At 47.6% G+C, this 22,726-nt stretch overlaps 1 pseudogene; it reads right to left on the bottom strand.

Annotated features, from left to right (window-relative positions):
* Positions 1–2,406: 2,406 nt before the first annotated feature.
* LOC122905478 lies at positions 2,407–21,656 on the bottom strand (annotated as a pseudogene).
* Positions 21,657–22,726: the final 1,070 nt, after the last annotated feature.

Below are 22,726 nucleotides of genomic sequence, written 5' to 3' on the forward strand. Positions count from 1 at the left end.
AAAGTTATTTCAGATATTGGATATAAATAATAAAATTTTTAAAATTGTATCTGGAAAAAAAGTTATACTCAGATATTCAGTTGTGGCAGAGGTGGGGGAGGTCAGTGCCCCTGTCGAGTTGTTCAAACCATCAACTGTGTATTTCCTAGGGCTGCTTTAGCAAAGTACCACGAACTGGGTGGCTTATACAGAAATTTATTTTCTCACAATTCTGGAGGCCAGAAATCCAAAATGAGTGTTGGCAGGACCACACTCCCCGTGAAGACTGAAGGGACGTTCCTTCCTTGCCTCTCCCAGGTCCAGCGGCCCCACGGGCTCCTCGGCTGCATGGTCCCAAGTCTGCCTCCATCTTTAGGGGACTGTCTTCCCTCTTGTGTGTGTCTTTGGCCACATTTCCCTCCTCTTATTTAGTTCTAAATAAGGTCACATTCATAAGTACTGGGGATTCGGACTTGAACATATCTTTCTGGGGGGAACACGATTCAACTCACAAGAGGGAGAAAAGCTTACAAAATGAAGGTGAGGGGCTCCTGGGTGGTTCAGTTCTTTGAGTGCCCAACCCTCGATTTCAGCTCAGGTCTTGATCTCAGGGTCCTGAGCTCAAGCCCCATGTTGGGCTCCTGGCTGGGCGTGGAACCTACTTAAAATGACAACAACAACAACACATTTCAAAAAGTGAACTTGAATATAAATGTTGACGGAGTACAAGGAACCAAATCAAACCCTCTCACAGACAATCACGAGCCCACCCCAGTGGTTGGACATTCTGTACAAACGGAATCATACCTTTATGTGATTTTTTTGTGTGTCTGGCTTCTGTCACTTAGCATAAAGCTTTCAAAGTTCATTCATGTTGTGGCCTGAATCTGTACTCCCTTCTTTCTTTTAAAAAAGATTTTATTCATTTATTTGACAGACAGAGATCACAAGTTGGCAGAGAAGCAGGCAGAGAGAGAGGAAGGGAAGCAGGGTCCCCACTGAGCAGAGAGCTTGATGCAGGGCTAGATCCCAGGATGCTGGGATCATGACCTGAGCCAAAGGCAGAGGCTTTAACCCACTGAGCCATCCAGGTACCCCATGTACTCCCTTTCTTTTTATGGCTAAATAATATTCCCTTCTCTAGATATGCCCTAGTTTGTGTATCCGTCCATCCGCTGATGCACGTTTGGGTTGCTTCCACTTTCTTGATTTTGAATCACTCTGCTACGAACATTCATGTACACGTTGTTCTGTTTTCAGTGCTCTTGGGTGCATACCTAGAACTGGGGCTCCTGAGTCACGTGGTACCTCGGTGTTTAACGTTTCGAGGACCTGCTGGACTCTGTTTCATACAGTCAGTCAATGTGACACCCTTACGGGCAATGTATCAGGGGCCAGACTCTCCACACCCTCACTGGTATTTGTTAGTTTTCCTTTTTGCTTTCTTTTTTAAAATTATAATCATCCTGTGAATATGGAGTGGCATCTTATTTTGGTTTTGATTTGCATTTCCCGCTGCCTCATGACGTTGAGCATCTTCTCGTGTGTTTACTGACTATTTGTGTAGCTTCTTTGGAGAAATGTCTAATCAACTTTTTTTACCCATTTAAAAACCGAGTTAGTTGTCTTTTAGGTCTGCCTTCAAGCTGCGGAGGAGTGGGAATGGCCACACCGGGGGAGTCGTGGCCTTGCTGGTGGATGGACAGTTTTACACCAACGTTTCTGTTCTTCGGACCACCTGCCTGAGTGGGCGTGGGTGTGCTTGCACTGGGGCGGATGGCTTCTGCAGACTCGGTTAGGAAGGCCAGGACTTAGTGTCTGTTCAACAGGAACGTAGGGCAGAACAAACATCCACCATGTAAAGGAAATACCCATTTCCTCTAACACAATGTGATGGTTTCGTATATTTATTTATTCAACTCAGATTCAACTCAAGTAAAGGAGTTGGACTGAGGCTCTGCTGTGTCGGCTGCTCCCCCTGGGGCCGTGGGGGAGTCCAGGACACATGAGGGCAAAGACAGGAGCGAAGACAATGCCATGACGGGGAAGGGCAGCCTAAGCTCAGGGAAAACAGAGGAAGGCAGCGCTGGATGTCTGGCTTCGGTGAAAGAGCGCAGGGAGGGCCACGTCCCTGGGGACGGTTTTGCGGGAGACTGGCCTGGCCCTGGCAGGATTCTGCTTTGGTAATTACGGCGAAGGAAGGAGGACAGAAGAGCCTGTGGACCCTGAAGGTACACATCCCCAGCGGTGAAGTGCTCATCAGTTCTTGGGACCTTGGCCCGTGTCAAGTGGGGACTGACCTCCCGCAAGGCCTTTGGTCCCCCAGCAGCAGGAGCGCCCCCAGCCGCCTGCGCCGCGCCCTCTCCAGCTGGCGCCGCCCCCGCTCCCGCCCCCCGGGGCCGCTCGCCAGCTGCTTGGCCCCCTGCCTCAGCCTGTCGTCAGGGGACGCGTGGCGAGGGTCCCCGCCAGGCGGTACACGACGTTGGTGAAGGGCGCGCCCGGGGGCTCCCGCGCCAGCTGCTCCACCCGCGCCAGCAGCTCGTCCACCCGCGCCCGGGGCACAACATAGTTGTGCAGCGACGCCCCCTCCAGGTCCTCGCGGCGGGTGAAGACAACGACCGCCGGCGCCAGTACGCGGGTCTGGAACAGCTGGCGGACGCTGCGCACCGCAGGCGGGGAAGCGGCCCGGCGCGGGGACCAGCAGCAGCGCGTGCGGCCCGACGCCGACAGCAGGTGGCAGCGGCCGCGCTCCGTGCAGTCGGGGTCGGCGCGGCCGCCTTTGACGCCGAACAGGTCCGAGGTGTTGGTGACCTCCGGGCGCCAGCGGCCCCAGCGGCGGCTCCCCAGGGCGCAGGCCACAGTCACCGCGGTGGCCGCGAGCCTGGACGGGAAGCGCGTGTGGCCCAGGATGCTGCTGCCGGTGGCGCTCTTGCCCGCACCGGTCTTGCCGGCCAGGATGAGCCCGAGGCGGGGCTCGTGCGCGGGCGGCGCGTGTCCCAGTCCTGGGGACCCGTGAGGACAGAGTAGGCGTGGGCTGCCACCCTCGGAGCCCTCAGAGCAGAGGGCGGAGCCCGCCTCCCGCTCCCCCGGGCCTCAGGGGTGCCGGTGGAGCACAGGAGAGCGCCAGGCCTTGGGCTTCTGCTTCTCCAGCTGAGCCTTTCCTCGGGGCTCCGGTCTGAGCTTGTTCCACTCCGGGGCGTCTGTCTCTCCCCGTCTCTCTTGTCTTCGGCTGCAGCACATGCACCGGTACCCGCTCCAGCCGTTTTGCGCCTCTCTCTGGAGGGCACCCGTCGACGATGGCAGGCCTTGGCTTCTGCTGACACAGTCTCTGGCATCCATGCCGTGCACCTGCCCTGGCCCCTGGGATGCTTCTCCGGATGCAGCCCCAGCGGGGAGAGGCCGGAGGGAACGCGAGGCCTTCGAGTGAAGGGTTTCCTGGAGGCCCGGCCACCCTGGGCTGGAATCACAGCCCCAGCTTTGCTGGCTGAGTGACTCAGGGAAGCTGCTTCATCTGAGTGTTAAACCTCCTCTGCAGGGAGGGGAGAGGTGACAGCTGATTCTCCCAGTCGCTCAGCGATAACCCTTCCTCCTGCCTTTCGCCTTCCCCTCCTCCTTCTCTTACACCTGCTGCTGGAAGATACCTGCTAAGCCCCAATCCTTGTTCTCTAGCAAACTAGAGGGAATCCGTGTTCCCTCTAGTTTATGATCTCATTCCTTCCACCTCCTAGTCTGTGGGGGTGAAAGTAGATTTCTTATCCTCAGTTTACCCTTGGGGTGTGGAGGCACAGACTGGTCAAAGCACTGACTATCTCTCCGTAGGGCAGGCGCAGAGGCAAATCAGGGCTCTTGCTGTCTCCCCCCAGCATGGAGACGCCTCTGGGATTCCTGTCCATTCAGTCTTGCGTTGGTCCTTCCCCTTGTTCCCCAGAGCTGACACCTGGGGCCAGGTACATACCACGAGCACATTCTGACCATAGGCATTTTTGTCATCTCTTGCCACCTTCCATCCTCCCATTCTTGCCTGAAAGAGTCCCAAATGCAACTCTATCCTTCCTTCCTTCCTTCTTTCATTTATCAAACAGGTGTGACTACCTATGGAGGGTCAGGCCAGGCCCAAAGAGCGGGTGACATGACAATGGAAAGGTCATGGCCCTGCCTTACCCTGAACATCAGCATGTAGGGGAGAACCCTGTTCTTGAAGAGGCTGTCTTTTTTTCATTGGATATTCTTTCCTGCTTTGTCAAAGATTTATTGATCATACAGTTGTGAGTTCGTTTCTGGGCTCTCTACTCTGTTCCACCGATCTACGTGTCTGTTTTTGGGCCAGTGTCATACCGTCTGGATGATCACAACTTTGTGCAGGAGGTTGAAGTGGTGATGCCACAAGCTTTGGTTTTCTTTTTCAAAATTCTTTTTTGGTATTTGGGGTCTTTTCTGGTTCCATAAAAATTTTAACATTATCCGTTCCAACTCTGGAAAAGTTGGTGGTATTTTGATAGGAATTACGTTAAGTGTATGGTCTGTCTTCTACTTTATTTTCCAGCTATGTTTCCAGCAATATATCCAATTATATTGAGGTATAACTTTGAAAAATAAAAATCATATATTGACAGATTTTAAAAATTGGCAAATAAAAATGTATCTGTTCAACGTACACAACTTGATGATTTGATATAGGCATACACTGAGAAATAGTCACCACAATCAAACTAATTAACATATCCACCTCCTCACACAGTTACCATTTTTCCTTCTTTCTTTCTTTGGGAGAACACTTGCCCCTTGGTGGGCACTAACGTTGTTTCCAGTTTTTGTGCTATTCTGGATACCACCACTATAAATATCACAGACATTTCCTTGCATGGAAAGGAAGCACATATGTCTGCTGCATGTGTCCCTCTGAGGAGGCTAGCTCAGTACTGACTATGTGTAATATTTGGGTTTCCTGGGTACGATAGACTTTCCCAAAGGGGTTCTACCAATTTACATTTTCACCAGACGTCACGTGAGAGTTCTATTTGCTCCATAGCCCCAGAAGTTTCCTTTATACAGAATGTTTGCAAAATTTTCAAGTCGATTCGTAGGCATTTTATTTTTTGTTGTTGCTGGGAAGGATTGTGATCCTTTACATCACAAATTATGTCTAATTAGTTATTGTTTGTATGTTAGTTTTGTAAGTTAGTCAGTTCTTACGGTTTTTATTTAAATAGCATTCATTAATTTATCAGGTTGTCTGATCACTTATAGGAGCTTATTGGTTTTTTTTCCTTCTTTTAAGATTTATTTATTTATTTTAAAGAGAATGTGTGTGTGTGTGTGTGTGTGTGAGAGAGAGAGAGAGAGAGAGAGGGAGAGAGAGAGAGAGAGAGCAGGAGAAGTGGCAGGGGGAGAGGGAGAAAGAAAATCTCAAGCCGACTCCAGCAGGAGCACAGAGCCCGATGTGGGGCTCAATCCCAGGACCCTGAGATCATGACTTGACCTGAAATCAAGAGTTGGATGCTTAACTGACCAAGCCACCAGGTGCCCCTTGGTTTAGTCTTTTGATTTTTCCAGATATAAAATCATAGCATTTACAAATAACAATAATTTTACATCCACCTTATGTTTTTGTACATGCAATTTATTTGTCTTTTATGGTTTTCGTGTATATTTCCTTTAAACATTGATAATGGTGTTAATGATGAACATTTTAAACCTCCAAATCTCCATTAAACCTCCAAAATACGTAGTCAAATCTTTTTATTAATAGAGCACCTTCCCAGAGAAGCATCTTGGTTCCAGCTCGTCACAGCAGCTTCTGAGAACAAAAATGGGATGAGACCTTCAAGTAAATAAATAAAGGAAGTCCACCAAGACCAGAGCAGAGGCTGGAATCAAATGGGGAGAAACAGGTGGGAAGTGACCAGATCATCCATTTCATCCAAAGCGGGGATGGGGGGAGGGAAAGCTCGGTAAATTGGATGATCCCAGCCCGTCACAGACCCACTAAGAGAGGGTGATTTAATTTCAAGATCTTGTTTCCCCCACCCATTCCTGCTGCCACACCGACAGGACTTTGGTGTAAAAACAGTGACTTAAAGCCAAAAGACCAGCAAGGCACAAACTCTATTTAAGAAGGGCTTCTTAGGGAAACCCACAAACAACAGCGAAATGAGACAGGAGTCCTGGAGGAAACCGCCTGCACTTACCGCTGCAGCCAACATGAGAACAGCCCAGCTCCCAGACAGATGAACACACACGCTCCTGCTGCAGCCCTCACTACCTCGCTTCCGGATGCCCGTAGGTCGCGTCCAGCTTGGCACGTCAGTTCCAGCACGTCGGTACAAGGCGTGCTGAGAAGCAAGAAGGACAGTCTGGACACACAGAGCAAACCAGACTCAGATAAGACTCAGATTTTGGGATTGTTAGACATGTGTGTGTGTGTGTGTGTGTACACATACATAAAGAGTTTTATTATAAAGAATTGGCTACGTGATTTTTTAAAAGATTTTATTTATTTATTTGACAGACACAGAGAGAGATCACAAGTAGGCAGAGAGGCAGGCAGAGAGAGAGAGGGGGAAGCAGGCTCCCCACTGAGCAGAGAGCCCGATTTGGGGCTCAATCCCAGGACCCTGAGATCATGACCTGAGCCAAAGGCAGAGGCTTAACCCACTGAGCCACCCAGGCGCCCCTACATGATTTATTCTAAGGGATTGGCTCAACTGTTGTGCAGCTGACAAGTCCCAAGGCCCACGGCACCAGGGGCTGGAGGCCCAGGGGAGCTGCTGGGGAAACTCCAGTCTGAGGACAGGGGCAGCTCAGGACCCAGGAAGGACAAGTGCTTCTGTTCCAGTCCATGTCCTGAGAGAAAATCCTTAAAGGAAGCTGGAATTAAGGAGGGAGGAGGAGACAACAGGTATCTGCCACGATGGTGAAAGATCTGGGGGATCTGTAGGAAGCGGGAACTCGCTCAAAATGGAGATCCGTACGAAATCCCGCCCCTGGCACAAAATTTCCTCAGGATCTGCTGCTTCTTTCTAAGCCTCTGAGATCTCGTTGTCCTCCTTCAGGATCAAAATAATAACAACACTGGTTTCTTGTTTTTCCTGTTCATGCTACCACAGCTGCAGAGAAAAAGCGAAGGGCAGGTCTTCTGACTGAGGAGAGCCCAGCCGGGGTGTCCTGTTCCCCTCCTGCTCCTCCCCCATAGCCACTGCCGCTCGTTCAAGGGCAATTCTGGAGCTGAGCTTTCTCGTCCCATTTTGCTGAACAACAGAAGCCATGTCCCTCCTCTGTTCATATGCCATGGACACTCTCCTCTACCTCCTCCATTCAAGAGCCCCAGAAGTGCAGGATGGGTCTGCCCCAAAGGGAAAAACAAAGAATTCACAAGAGCACGTGACCCCAGGAGACAGAAAACACTGCCGTTCCTCTTGCCCAACAGCTGACAGAGTGGTGAGGGTAAGGGCCTGTGTAGCCAGAGCGACCCCATCTCGGTTAAACAGGCATTTTGCTGTCTGTGCAGTAAACGTAAATGGACCCTGCCCCCTCCGCCCAGAGAAACTTACTTAGAAACAAGTCCGGGAAACCAGTAAAATGTAGTCCTGATAAGCGAGTTCCTGATAACGGAGCCTGGAATACAAGGACGAGTCAGGCCAGACGGAGACATCCGATCCGTACGAAGTACTGTTGGTCACAGTGAGAAGGTCTTGCCCAAACCTAAAGGACTCCACCTTGGGAAGGACGACCACCTTATTATTCACACTGAGTATGTTAGCTGACTAAGCCTTCCCGGGAAGTACTGTGTGTAACGGTTCCTGATACCGGGGTATCTTGAATAACAAGTCACCAGACCGGATGGAACAAGCCAGTCAGCAAGAGACACACAAACCCGGTGGGTTGAGATACCGAGGTACGGGTTGCAGTTTTGCCCAATAAAAGGTGGCCTGTAAGATGGGGACGGGTCGCTCTCTTCGGAGCCGGCCCTGGCCGGTCAGTCTGACTTCTCATGCTTGGCATAAAATAAAGCTTTGAATAACTTTCACCTTGTCTCAGTCTCGTTCCTTTGATAATGGACCCCAACAGTGAGTCTGAGTGTGTAGGGGAGTGTGTCTGTGTACGTGTGTGTTGTGTCTGTGCTTGTATGTGTTGTTTCTGTGTATGTGTCGAGTATGTATGTTTCCGTGTGTGTTGTGTTTGTGTGAGTATGTGTTGTGTTTGGGCGTCGTTGGAGGGAGTATGTGAGATGTGCTTGTGTGTATGTGTGTGTTTATGTGTGTGTATGGCTGTGCTATATGTTTCTGTGTGTGTTATGTTTGTGTCTATGTGAGTTTATGTGTATGCATTTGTGTGTATGTTTATATTTGTTCACATATTTGTGAATGTGTGTGTGGTATGCTTTGAGAGTAGGTGTGTAGGTGGTATCTGTATATGTTTGTGAGTGTGTGTTTGTATGTTTGTGAGTGTGGGTGTGTGTTGTGTTTCTGTGTCTATGTGAGTGTGTGGGTGTGTGCTGTGTTTTGCATGTATGTTTCTGAATGTGTGTTGTGTTTGTGAGTATTAGTGTGTGTTGTGTTTGTGTCAGCGTGTGTTACCTTTGTGAGTGTGGGGGTGTGTGTATATTTGTGAGGGTGTGTTTACATGATTGTGAGTGTGGGTGTGTGTGGTGTTTGTGAGTGGGTGTGTGTTGCATTTGTGTGTATATGTTTGTGAGTGAGTGTTTGTATGTTTGTGAATGTGAGCGTGTGTTGTGTTCCTGGTTGGAGGGACATGGCCATACTTGGCAAGGAGGACTAGGAGTTGCTCTAGAAAATGTCATAAAGTGTGTTGGAATCTCCCAGGGGAAGAGACCACAGGAACACTTAGTTCAGGCCCAGCATTCCCACTCCTGGGGACACCACGGCCCAGGCAGTGTGACTGTCCGAACTGATGGTGGCTGGACATGAGCGCTGAGGTCCCCTGGCTCCCAGCAGGTCTCTGCCCCACACGCTGAAGGCCCCCTCCCTGTCATCCTCACCACGGAAACCAGCCACCCACCCGTTGCCTTCCGCAATCCTTACTGCCGAAGCTTCCCCAAGGTCAGGCCTGCACTGCTCTTTGTAGTCCAAGATCCCTGTGACTCACCACGCCGAGCCATGCCAGCCCCTCGCCACAACTTCCTGCCCGTGCCCTCCAGATCTTTCCATTGCTCTCAGGACCCAGGGTCAGAGCGGCCTCTGCTCTCTGCTCCTTTCCGTCCTCGCAGAACTGCTCCAGGTCCTTGTCTGTCCAAATGCCACCTGCTCCCGAGAGGCCAGGGCCGCTCACCATTTCCAGGAAATCTCTTAGAATGACAGGTGAGACCACAGTTCTGGGGCCAGGGGAGAGGGGAGCGAAGGAAGTGGGATTCCCTCAGACCTCCCTCTCCTCTTTCAGCCTGCTCCCCCTCAAACCAATATTTCTGGCAGGAGAAAGGCAAAACTCAGGTGTTAAAACTGTTGAAAAACTAATAAGACAGATTATGATTTTCTCTAGGCAGAGGAAGAAGAAGACGGACATGTTTTTGAGGACAATCCCAAAGGAGCACTGTGTCAGGATCCTAGACGAGACATTTTAGGAGGTAAACTACTTTCTAGCAGAAATTAATGTGAGAGGGATGTGGATGGGACATTCGGAGGGCAGGTGGTCCACTGGGACCCACATCGGGGCTCATCCCGGTCAGAGATGTGAGCCCCTGGGCCGCCATCGAAGGCCCTTCTTGACCACAGCCAAAGGAAAGCTCCCTGACAGGCAGAGCAGGTGAAAGGAAGGGGAGACATAGTGCCACTTGCCCCCTTTATTAATCTCTGTGCCAGGCCCAAGGAAAAGGATTTGTGCGTTCTGGGCTTTTGTCCTCGGGAAGGATGTGCTAACAGTCAGTGTGAACAAAGGCTCACCCGGGCCTGAGGCTCTGAAGCCAACAGACCCTGTGCAGGTGCTTGGCTGGATCCCGTGTGAGAGCTCGTGGGGTCCTATGGGTTGCAGAGCACCACGGGAACCAGCAGGATGTCCTCGGCCGACCGCTGCCTCAGAACTGGGCTTGCTTTCCCACAAGGCTCTGTCCCCTAAGAGTTATTGCATCAGGTCAGGCGCTGGACTTCCAAGAGCTCAACCTGGGGAGATAGGATCTGGGAATGCTGGAAATCCATCCATTTTCCTGGCCAGCAGAAATTACTTGTGATTCATTGTATATTTGAACACAAATGCTTTTTTTTTTTTTTTTTTATTCCATGAACCACCAGGACTAAGCTACCAGGAGAGTGCCGTTTTACTTAAACCACATAAGAAAATTGCCAATATAAGTGCTGACACCTGATTTTCCTTTTCTTCTTTTTTGTTTTTTTCTAAGATTTTATTTATTCATTTGACAGAGAGAGACACAGCAAGAGAGGGAACAAGAAGGGGGAGGGGGAAAGGGAGAAGCAGGCTTCCTGCCTAGCAGGGAGCCCGATGCTGGGTTCCATCCCAGGACCCTGGGATCATGCCCTGAGCCAAAGGCAGATGCTTAATGACTGGGCCATCCAGGCGCCCGGATGTATGTTTTCTTGCAGCGGTCAAGGTTAACTGTTACTTGAAAAGTCCTCCCCAGAGCCCAAGTGATATATTAAAGTTCTCGGCCTTCGCCAGCTCCAGGCCGGCCCGGAGGGGAGCTGCTACCACTGTCCCGCTTCGCGTTGGCCAGGAGGGCAGGGAGGAACACCACCCTCCATGCTTCCTTGACACTCCCAGCCACTCACCCACATTCCTCTCGAGCCAGCCGGGGGAAGCTGGAGGGAGGCAAAGCCGTTGGGTCAGCATTCGCAGCATGGAAGGCAGCAGAGAAGCCTGTGGCCGCTCAGGAGAGCGAGAGGAAGACGATGCCGATGCCTTCAGGAGGCTTGACGCTCTGTCGCTGAGACACACCAGTCTCTTCGGTGGGGAGCAGACTCGGAAACCTGCTGCTGTTTGGCATTTCTGTGCTCTGGGTCCGGGAGCTGGAAGGCCAGAAGGGAACTCCCTTTCCCGTCCCTCAGCCCCACTGACACTGGATTTCTCGATACTCAGTTGGCATCTCCTAGTCATTTCTCTGAGCTCACGGTTCTGATATTCTGCTGCATGAGAACGTCCAACCCAGTCTTTGAGGTGTTGCATAAGAACATGGACCCAGCATGGCCCTGAGCTTGGAGCCTGGGGTCTGGCTGAGGTGGTCCTGCATTCACAGCATTCCCAGTGGGAAAGGCTGAAGAAGGAGATGCAGTCGGTTGCCTCAGGGGGAAGTCATAGATGCAGAGGCCATGTTCTTCTTTCCTTCCTTCTCTTACTGAGGAGGACCTTCCATCAGGGATGTTCAGTAAATCTCAGGCTCCCGTATTCGTGCTGGGCTCATTCCCAGCTGGGTGAGAAGAGAGGCCGTGAGAAGGAGTTTCCAAATGCCGCTACCCGGCAACCTCCCTTCTGGGTAGATCCCACTGAACCAGGAGCAGGGACTCAGAGACGTGAGCTCTGAAGTTCACGGCAGCACCGTTCACCGTAGTGAAAGGTGGAAACAACCCAGCTGCTCACAGATGTACGTGAAGAAACAAACAGCACTCTGTACCTGCAACGGAGTACTCCTCAGCCTTCAAAAGGAAGGGAATTCTGATGCGGGCTGCAACACGGACGAACCCGGAAACATTCTGCTGAGTGAAGTAAGCCAGATACAGAAAAGCAAATACAATTACAATTTGGGACGATGAAAACACACTTGAGATGCACAGTGCAGATGACTGCACAACACAGTGAATGGCCTGAGCGCCACTGAGTGGCCCGCTTCAAAATGAGTTCGATGGCAAATTGTATATTGTATTTTAGAATAATAATAATAAGCTTTTAAAAAGCAAGACAGAACGTGAGCCCCGCAGTCTCCAGTGCAGACTCCGTGTCTTCCCCTCTCCACCCACACCCCGTTCGGCTCCGACCCCAGCTCTGGCTGCTTTGCCTCACTGACTCGGTGCTCCTAGGCCTGGGGAGGACCCATGGAGCCCATGGTCGCTGAGGCTGCTCCAGGTGGGGAACACGGGCAGTGGGCAAAGCACCACCGGAAACAGCATCCTGGGCAGGAGAGAGTTTGAGTCTAAGATCAGCAAGGCCTGGGGACCCTTGCCCTCCAGCACAGCATCTGTGGGAGCTCGAGGGGGTGGACACACCCAATGTCCTGTCCCCACTGGCCAGGCTGGAGGCATCAGTGCAGGCCATCTGCGAGGCGGTGGCCTTCTGGGTGCCCAGACCGCACGTGGTGTTGCTGGTGACGCCGCTGGGCCACTTCACCGAGGAGGACAGAACAGAACAGAAATGAAAAATCAACTTATTAGAAAATCTATTATTACCATTCACCTTGTTAATAGATAGAAGGAAAAAGAATCAAACTGTTATTCCCATAGATTATTTTTGAAAGCTTTTGACAAAATTTATTAGCTATTCATGATTAATAATAGGATAACTATTCACTCAAGAAAAAAGTGGCTGGAGAATACTTGCTGAAAATGACACGCACACACACACGAATCATAGACTACCATGGTCGAGTATCTCACTTACTTCAATGGGAGTCACTGAAGACATCCTGGGAGCCAAGCAAGTGTGTCCAACCACTACCATTCAACATCATGGTGGAGGTTTTAGCCAATGCAATGAGATGAGAGACATCAATTAGGGACATAAAGCTAAGAACAGAAGGAGTAACAAAGTGTGGTGGATCCATCAGATGGAATCCTAGTCGGCAATAAAAGAGGACAAGCTACGGACACACACCACTTTGATGGTTTTCAGAATCTTTATGCTGAGTGAAGCCAGTCTCAAAAGAGACTTTGTTTTACTTATCTCTAGATTCTCTGTGTTTTCTTATGGTATAAAATCTACCCTGAAGTCAAACAATTTATGAAATGTTTATGAATGGATGAATAGATAGATACAAACTCCTAACCCTCAAGAGATGGTAATATACCACATGTCTCATTCTTCTACTGGATGAACCACAATGCGTAGTATATATCAAGGACACTCTACCTGTCTTCTGCTCTGAGAGACAAGTGGGCAACACTGCTCTCAGGGTACTTCCTTTGGGCCTCCCAGCTCATGGACCTGTATTTCCTTTTTCTTAGGAGTTAGATGTGGCTCTTTCATTAAATATTTTGTAAGGGCCTATTTAGCCAGAGCGGCTCCATCTCAGTTGAACAGCCATTTTGTTGTTTACGCAGTAAAACGTAAACTGATCCTGCCCCCCCTCCAGGGGGACTTACTTAAAAGCAAGTCCGGGAAACTAATAAAATATGGTCGACCAGTCCCAGGTAACAGAGCCCAAATACAAGGGCAGGCCAGGCCAGGTGGAGACATCCAATCAGTGGAGCGCACATACTGTCTCCCAAGCTACCAAAGAGTGTGGGCCCCGCCTTTTGGGTGCCAATTCTGACCAAGGTGATAAGCTAGTTCAAATATCTACTATAGGGTAAATTGTAATTCAATTGGTCACACACGGATGTGTGTGTGTCTGTGTGTTACAATCTCATTGGCCACCTGTGTGTGCCAGGCTCAACCACACGGACTTTGCCTCTTAAAACTTAGTCTGTGGGGTGCCTGGGTGGCTCAGTGGGTTGAAGCCTCTGCTTTCAGCTCAGGTCACGATTCCAGGGTCCTCGAGCCCCACATCAGGCTCTCTGCTCAGCAGGGAGCCTGCTTCCCTTCCTCTCTCTCTGCCTGCCTCTCTGCCTACTTGTGATCTCTGTCTGTCAAATAAATAAATGAAATCTTTAAAAATAAATAAATAAATAAAACTTAGTCTGTAAGGCTGGGAGATGTTGCCCTCTCTGTAAGAGGCGGCCCTGACCAGTTGGTTTGATTCTCAATGCTTGGCACGAAATAAAGCTTTGCTTGACCTTTGCTTTGTATCAGTCTTGCTCCTTTGACCATGGATCTAACATTGGGGGCTCATCCAGGATCAAACAATGAGAACTGAGCCAGCATCAGAATTTCTGGGAAAAGCCTCCGGAGGTAATATCTCGAGATCACATCCTTCAAGATCCTGTCTGTCTGTCTGTCTGGTTGTAGAGTTCCAGGGTATAGCCCACCAGGGAAATACTGGACGCAGTATCACTACCCAGGGCTGGAGTGGATACGGGGATGCCCCATCCCTCCTCTGGTAGATTGCCAGGGGGTTCAAGTCCCCCTAGGTGGTCAGAGGACCTGCCATGGAGTTTGAGTCCCCCTAGGCAGTCAGGGGGTTCGAGTCCCCCTAGGTGGTCACCAGGGTTCAAGTCCCCCAGGCAGTCTGGGGACCGAGAAAATCCCCACCAGCAAGTGTTTGTAGGGGACCGAGAAAATCTCCACTGGTGGCAGGTTCTAGGTAAGGGCCACTGGGTCTGTGGTTGTCTTTGTCTTGTCTTTTTGTTGTCTGTTTTGATGTTTGTGTTTGAAGGAATGGGGCAAGCAGAGAGTAAGGGGACTCTGACTTTTATCTCTTTGTTCCTCCTAATAGATGTGGGGCTTCTCCCTCACTCATTTCTTGTGTTAATGGCTATAACTGGAGCCAACTGTGGTTAGTCTAACTCGAGACAGAGACTTTAAGAAATATTCCCAAGCAGCTACTGAAACTCCCTTTGTTTCGGGAAAATTCCTTGCCTTCTCTAGCCCGACATGGACTGCCTAGCCCCTCCCCCTTGCTGGCGGGAAAGTATGGCGTCTGCTCCTCTATTGGAGCTGATGAGCTCTAAACCTGGAAACCCTTTCTCTGCCTTCTGGTCGCACTTTGTTCTTCTGTCTCTCCATTCTGTTTCTGCGCCAACTTGGGTGTGGTCTGCATAACCGGCCTCTAGACCATCCCTGGTGCTTCCTGCACCATGGCTCCTTCTCTCTTCACTGTCAGGAAACAAGAAGAGCACCCCTGGACCCAACACCCCCCCACTCCAGATCTTCCCACCCGTGTCTCAGGTAAACATTGGAAGTGGAGTGGGCCCAGGTGGAACGTAAATCAGTATTTGAACTAAGTTAAGTTTGTTGGGTTAATTAGGATGAACATGTCTTTTGAGTTAACAGCAGTAAATGTGAAACTTCAATCAAAGTTTACTGAGGGTCAAATAAGCTCGTGTTATTTGTTAACATCTGTTAACAAAGAGATGACTAAACTGATGGCTAATTGTCTGTCTCAAAGTTTTAATGGATAATTGTTAAAGTAGCTTTCAAAGTCTTTGGTAACCTCAAACTTTAAACCAAATGGGATAAAATGCTAGAGGGTTGGTTTCTGGAACTAGGTTTGTGCTTTTGAAATCTGCTGGTAGACATATTTTGTGCTTAACTGATTCATAAATTTGCCTTCGAAGAATTCTGTTGTAACAGTTCACAATTGGTTAATATTTAGTCTTCATTAGAGATTGAGATGTTTCTAAGAAAATATAAATGGTTTTCTCTTTGCCTGCCCAGAATTGTAAATGAGATTTCTTTGACTCATAAAGCTTTTCCCTGAATGCTAAGTTACTCAGGAAGTACTACAAAACCAATGATAAACCTTAGGTTACATTTGGGTAAATGCTGTAACTACTCTAGAGGTTCTATACATTTCCTAGTTTTAATGTTTTGATAGGGTAATCACTTGATATTTACCCATATCTATTCTGAGTTTTTGTCATTTGTAATTGTTTTAATTCTCTTGTAAAATGAATTCCGCCTTAAAGAAAATTCATATGGGAGATTTTCAGGACAAATACAGGTCTTTGATGTGTTAAAATTCTGGAACTGAAATGGGTAAGAATTTCCAAAATTCTGGAATTCAGAATTCCTTCAAACACAAACATCACAACAGACAACAAAAAGAAAAAAGCGGCATTCAGACTAAACCAGAAATAGTAACATGGGACTAGATGAACTGAAAGATTGTAATGTTGTGTCTCTTAATGTTTTGTCTTATTTTAAACATTGCTGGTTCTGTAATGTTTGCTCTTCCAGACTAGGGAAACTTTTTCTTTCTCTCTATCTGAACCCTCCGAAACTCAAAAGGTCTCAGAAAGTATTCTTTCTTCCTTGGCAATCAGTCATTTGCATAAGTTCAATAAGAATCTGTTCTCCTTGTAACAGGACACCATTGGAAACACTGGTTATTTTACCAAGGCTTTGACTGGAATGTCATATTTGAAAAAGACTCAGATATGACCAGACAGCTTAACGGAACTAAGGTTGACTTTATAAAACCTGGATCTGTAAAGCCCTTTGGAACTGTTGGCCTGGTACCTTGCTTACAGAGTTCCCAGCAGCCTCACCAGGTGAGTAAAGAATGTCACTTACTGGCAGGTGCAGGAACCTCAGGATACTTTGGGGACCTCAGGAAGAGGAATTCGCCCAAATAGACAGGTATTGCAGGCATGTCTGATGGCAATTACGTGGCTTGGCTTCTGGCCTGGAGAGGCTACTAAAAGTTCAACCTAGAGATTCCTTATAAGAAGTTCCAGCAAAGCAGATTCTAAAACCTCTATATGATCATTCACTGTTCTTGCTGAGCTGATCATATTATGTAAATAATTAGGCCCAATTTGTAATTATGTAAATAATTAGGTCTAGTTTGTTAAAACTGGACTTGTTTTTCAAATAAATTAATCCTGATTTGGCTATCTATGGAAATGAGGGTTATTTTAGAGAGAAAAATTATGTTTTAATAACATGCCTTTATGGATGTTAAATTCTTGAATTGATTGTCTTTAAATGTTTGTTTACCTAAGCTAGACAACTTGAGGTAAACTTCAGAGAAGTTGCACAATAGCTCGTTTAGACGATCTTGCCTTTGCCAGTCAGTCAGCCCCAGATATAAGGAGGAAACTTTGGAAAATTAAAGGATTTGAAGGGAAGAATCTGACTGAGTTAGTGGGAATAACAGAAAAGATGTTTAACAACTGGGAAAGTATGGACACAAGTATATGTTAGTTTTTGTGGATACCTTTTCAGTCTGGGTAGAGACTTTTTCCACCAAACATGAGATGGCAGGAGTGGTGGCCAAAAATCTACTAGAGGTTTGGGCTACCTCTCACAGTTAGGTCAGACAACGGCCCTGCATTTGTGAGTTCACAAATGGCCAAGGCTGTGGACACTAATTGGAAACTACATTGTGCCTACTGGCCCCAGAGTTCCAGGCAAGTAGAGAGAATGAACCGGACTCTTAAAGAGACCTTGACAAAGCTAATTCTGGAGACTGGCGGTGAATGGGTGGATCTCCTTCCTCTTGCCCTCCTCAGGGCATGATGTACACCCTACTTAAACAAGGTAACCCCATTTGAAATAATGTTTGGGAGATTCCCCCCACCGGCTCTGCCCTCAGCTACAAGAGGTTGCCCTAGCAGAAATGACTGATCAGTCTGTACTCCAGTCACTGCAGGCATTACAGTCTGTCTTAAAAAGAGCCCATGCAGGGATCCGAGCTGCCCACACTGAGACAGAGACAGAGGTGGAACCACATCCTTACCAACCCAGGGACTTGGTTTGGATACACCACCACCAAGTGGGAAACTTGGAGCCTCACTGGAAGGGACCATTTGCTGTCATCCTGACCACCCCACAGCAATAAAAGTAGAAGGGACCAGGGTCTAGATTCATGTGGGTCACGTCAAATGAGCCGAGGAAGAGGATGCCCCCAGAGATGGACTCCGCCAATTGTGGACTAAAGCTAAGACTCAAAAAACAATGAGTTCATTGAGTTCATTGTTGCTCTTATTGTTATAGTATAGGTGGGAAATATAGACAATTGGGGCTTGACATGCTATTTCTAGAAAAAGGGGGGCTCTGTGTACCCCTAGGAAAGGAATGATGTTTCTGGGTAAATCACACTGGATTCATTAAAAACAGTCTGGCAGCCATTAAAAAGAGGCTAGAAGAGTCAAGGATTTAACTAATCTCCAGAGAAAGGAGGGGACTGTAAAGGCCTATTTAGCCAGAGCAGCTCCATCTCAGTTGAACAGCCATTTTGTTGTGTATACAGTAAAACTTAAACTGACCCTGCTTCCCCACCAGGGGACTTACTTAAAAGCAAGTCCAGGAAACTAGTAAAATATGGTCGACCAGTCCCAGGTAACAAAGCACAAATACAAGGGCGGATCAGGCCAGGTGGAGACATCCAATCAGTGGAGCACACATACTGTCTCCTTAGCTACCAAGGAGTATGGGCCCCGTCTTTTGGGCACCTTTTGGGTGCCAATTCTGACCAAGGTGATAAGCTAGTTCAAATATCTACTATAGGGTAAATTGTAATTCAATTGGCCACTGTGTGTGACCTAGCATGACTATGCAACTTTCTCTGTGTGTTACAATATCCTTGGCCACCTGTGTGTGGCCAGGCTCAACCACATAGCCTTTGCCCTTTAAAAGTTAGTCTGGGGGCACCTGGGTGGCTCAGTAGGTTAAGCCTCTGCCTTCTGCTCGGGTCATGATCACAAGGTCCTGGGATCAAGCCCCACATCCAGCTCTCTGCTCTTCGGGGAGCCTGCTTCCTCCTCTCTCTCTACTTGCCTCCCTGCCTACTTGTGATCTCTGCCTGTCAAATAAATAAATAAAATCTTAAAAAAAAAAAGTTAGTCTGTAAGGCTGGGAGGGGTTACCCTCTCTGTAAGAGGTGGCCCTGACTGGTCGGTTTGATTCTCTATGCTTGGCACAAAATAAAGCTTTGCTTGACCTTTGCTTTGTATCAGTCTCACTTCTTTGATCACGGACCTAGCAATTTGTTTACAGAAAGTCATAACACAATAGGATGTTAAATTCGTAATGATTTTGGCTGAAACTCCAGAGATAAAAATAGTAGATTCAAAGTGCACCCACATCTATAGAGTAAAATCAAATCTGTCTCACTCTGAGTGATGATTTTGAAAGGAATTGTAAGCTTCTTTGTGTTGTGCTTCTCTTATCCTCAAGCCTTTGCTAACATTTATTAAATGTACAGTTTAGGGGCTCCTGGGTGTCTCAGTTGATTTAGTGTCTGCTTTTGGCTCAAGTCGTGACCCCAGGGTCCTGGAATGGAGCCCCACATTGGGCTCCTTGCTCAATAGGAAGTCTGCTTCTCCCTCTCCTTCTGTCCTTCCCCCTCCACTTTCTCTCTCTCTCAAATAAATAACTAAAATATATATATTTTAATGTACAGTCTAGGGCACCTGGGTGGCTCAGTTGGTGAAGTGGCTGCCTTTGGCTTGGGTCATGGTCCCAGGGTCATGGCGTCAAGCCCTGCATTGGGCTCCCTCCCAGCAGGGAAACTGCTTCTCCTTCTCCCTCTGCTGCCACCCCCACCACCCCCACTTGTGTGCTTGCTCTCTCTCTCTGTCAAATAAATAAATAAAATCTTTTAAAAATAACAAAATAAAACGTACAGTCTTAACTCATATATGTTTTGGGAAAATAAGCAAGAGGTATATGGCCATTGGGCCAAAATGGCTTGGAGCATGGAAAAGCCAATTTCAAGATGGCAGAGCAAGGAGAGTTGACATAAGTCACATATGACTATGAGGATCCTGGAAATGTGCTTTGGGAAGCCTGGAAATGATTAGGTGAGAAGTACCCTGTAAAAAGGAATAGAGACATCTCCTACTGTTGTCCATATCTTAAAGGGGAATTTTTGCACAGGGAAAACCATAAAGGTCTCTGAAATCTTGGTTACACATGATTTCTATTGGTGCTGAATGAATGAATCCAAGGGAAATGTGGTAGTTGACTGGCAGAGGGGTTGGCAATGTGGCTGGAATCTTCCAGGAAAAAGAAGGAGAGATCTCTTGAAGGTTGACCAAGACTAGCTCCCAAATCATCTTAAGCTTTTATCCAAAAAGTGAAACTCATCCCTATGTTCTTAGAAGAAGGAATAATGTTATTTTCTAAGAAAAAGTGGACTTTGATTCTTTATGAGTATGAGAGATCAGAGAAGTTTTATTATAAAAACAAGAACCAAGTAATTCAACTGGGTGGGGCACAGTAGAGTGCAGAGGACCTTCAAAGCAGTAAGTAATCAAGCTGTGGTAGCAACAGTTAGTTTCATAAGAAAAGGAGAAAACGGGTTAATTCAGCAACTATTTTGCATTTAATTTGGTCAAAGAGCTGCTATGGAGATGTCTGAACACAGAAAATATTGTTTCCTTATGTGTTGAATCTTTGTCTGTCATCCACTCTTTCTGGCATTTCACTTAGTTAAATTCTAAGAGATCTATTTTCCTGATGACTCTTTGTTCTTCAATGGGCAGATGATAAGGAACAACTTGAGTCCTTCTGTAAAAGTGTAATTAAACAAATTTCCAATCATCTGGAAAGAATTCTGTAAGTATCTCCATCTAAAGATTACTCAACACAAAGAACTAATCTTTCTAACAAACCATATGTGTAAGGTGACCACTGTATCCTGAAGGCAAAAATAAGGGAGTAGAAGTCACAGAGGAAGATGATCCAGAAAACTAGAAAGAAGCTAGAGGAGAAAGTTTTACTAGGGAGAAACAGAGAAAGTTTGGGGTCATCTTCTTGGAAAAATTCACAAGGTAGAAAGCATCCATACTTTCTGCTCTGGAGTCCCACCTATCGACAATTTGTCCTTCCTCTGTTAAGTCAACCAACCCTCTACAGATTGCTAATAGTGAACTTTATTACATCCTTCGGGAGAGCCTGGGAGATGCAGCTGAGAGCACTCTGACTTTGGTGAATGAGTCATGGGGGCAAGACCACCAGAAAGCATGCAGGAAGTAGATCTTTGCATTCTGTTCAATCTTCCTTAAACAGAAGTGAGAAAACAAAGCAAGCCATCTCCATGCTTGCATGATTACGTCAAGTATCCCACTTTTACTCTCAACTTCCTCTCTGGCATTTTGCTGCTTTAGAGCACAGAATGCCTCCTTCTCTGCCAATCCCCACTCTGTTTCTTCCTTTCACTCTGTTTCTGCTGCTTCAGTTTATCTTCCAGCTTTCTGATTTTCTCTTCAAACTCCTCTCTGATCTGCATTTTCTGTCTCTCTAGCTCTGCTCTGTAAAATTCTTGTGTCACTTGGACTTGTTTCTGAATCTCCTCTTCGGCCTTTTGGTACATCTTCTTGGTGTAGCAGCCTCCTTTGTTCTCCACCACCACATGCTGGACCAGGGCCAGCAGCTACATTCTCTGGGCCTCCAGCTTAGCTCCTAATGCCCGATTGTTGAATAGGCAGTAGTGATTCCCAAACTCATGCACCAGCTCTCGGATGCTGTCTGGAGTGTCTCTAAGAATTTATGGAAACCGATGTCTTCCAACTCATCTCATCTTATACATGATAGAATCATGTATGTCCTAGCTCAGGTCCAAACATTTGCAGAATCTTCTCCATGGCCTTCTGGTTTTCCTGCGTGTACCAGCCCAGCGGAACCACCAGGAGCAGAGCGTGAGGCCCTGGGGAGGTCAGGAGGACACAGTGAGCAATCTTCTTCCTCATGTCAGCATCCTGTACCTCAGAGTTGAAAACACCAGGTGTATCCATGATGACAAGTTCTCTCCCGTGCCACCTGCTGCTTCATTTCTTACAGACCACGGTGACCAATTTTGCTGCAGGACTGGAAGCAAACACTTTCTGTGCAAGGACGTTGTTGCCCGTTGCACTTTTTCCTGCTCCAGTCTTACCCACTAAGACAAGTCTCAATTGTGAATCTCTGTGGTCTTGGGTTTCAAGCCCTGAGGCATCAGGAAACAAAAGTCCCAGCATTAGGATGAACCTCTGGCTGTTTCTCCAGCAGGGCTCCTGTTCCCCTCACACACTCCTCCTCTCTGGCCCCCCTCCCGTGCGTGACCTCTGCACTCACAGGAGCACTACGGAAGGCCCTTCTACAGAAGCCTACTGAAAGTCTTCATGAAGCCTGATGTTCCCCTGCAGCACGTGGGGGAGGTCCAAGGACTTTCTAGGATTCCACGGAGCTTCTTACTCTTATCTTTTTAGCAAAGTAGCCCACGGAAGTGGAAACAAAAGAGTTCAAGAAGAGAATTCGGAGCTGTCGTGAGTAGCTGTTCCTTGTAAGAGCAATGCAGGAAGTAACTCAAAAACTGACTTTGGGACATCTCCGTGGGAGTTCCTCCCCCAGTTTGTATTCAAAATGGAACTTTTGTTCTTTCCATCAAGAAGCCAGGTAGGCGGGTTCTACAACCCATCCCATCCTCACAGGGTACAAAAGGGATGCCTTGGCAGGAAGACAAAGCGCTGTTGCTCCTGACTCTACCCTTCCCCTGACAACCTTACCTCTCACGCTTAACTTTCCTGTTTCTGAAATGAAGTGTGATTGTCGTACCCATCACCCACACAGACACATCCCACACATCCTTTACAGTAGACTTCAAGTCTTGAATTCTTCCTCAGGTCTTCCTCTACAAATCCTAGTTTAAATTCTGCATTATGGGTCATGAGGATCACATATTTCAATAACGGGGACCATGCACACATTAAAGGCTGGAACTTCCAGTCCCCAGCACTCAGAAAAACTGGGATATAAAATATGGTAAGATAATTGAGTGAGCAATATTTCATTTGTCAAGTAAAAAGACAATGATTTATTTGATTTGCTCATTTTTCCTCTGGGTATGTCTTCCTTTCCAAAATAGAATATAAGGTTGAGAGAAATCAGCTCGCAGAAGTTGCACGTTCAGTAGGCCCTAACACAGGTTAATTGAATTAATAATGTTTCTGCACATCTCTGAGGGAAAATATCTTTTAAATGATTCTTGCATGAAAACATCAGGTCACGGTATGAGTACTACCGCACAGATGAGTCGTTCACAAAAAGT

Source organism: Neovison vison, chromosome 4 (genome assembly GCF_020171115.1).
Source record: "Neovison vison isolate M4711 chromosome 4, ASM_NN_V1, whole genome shotgun sequence".
NCBI lineage: Eukaryota > Metazoa > Chordata > Mammalia > Carnivora > Mustelidae > Neogale > Neogale vison.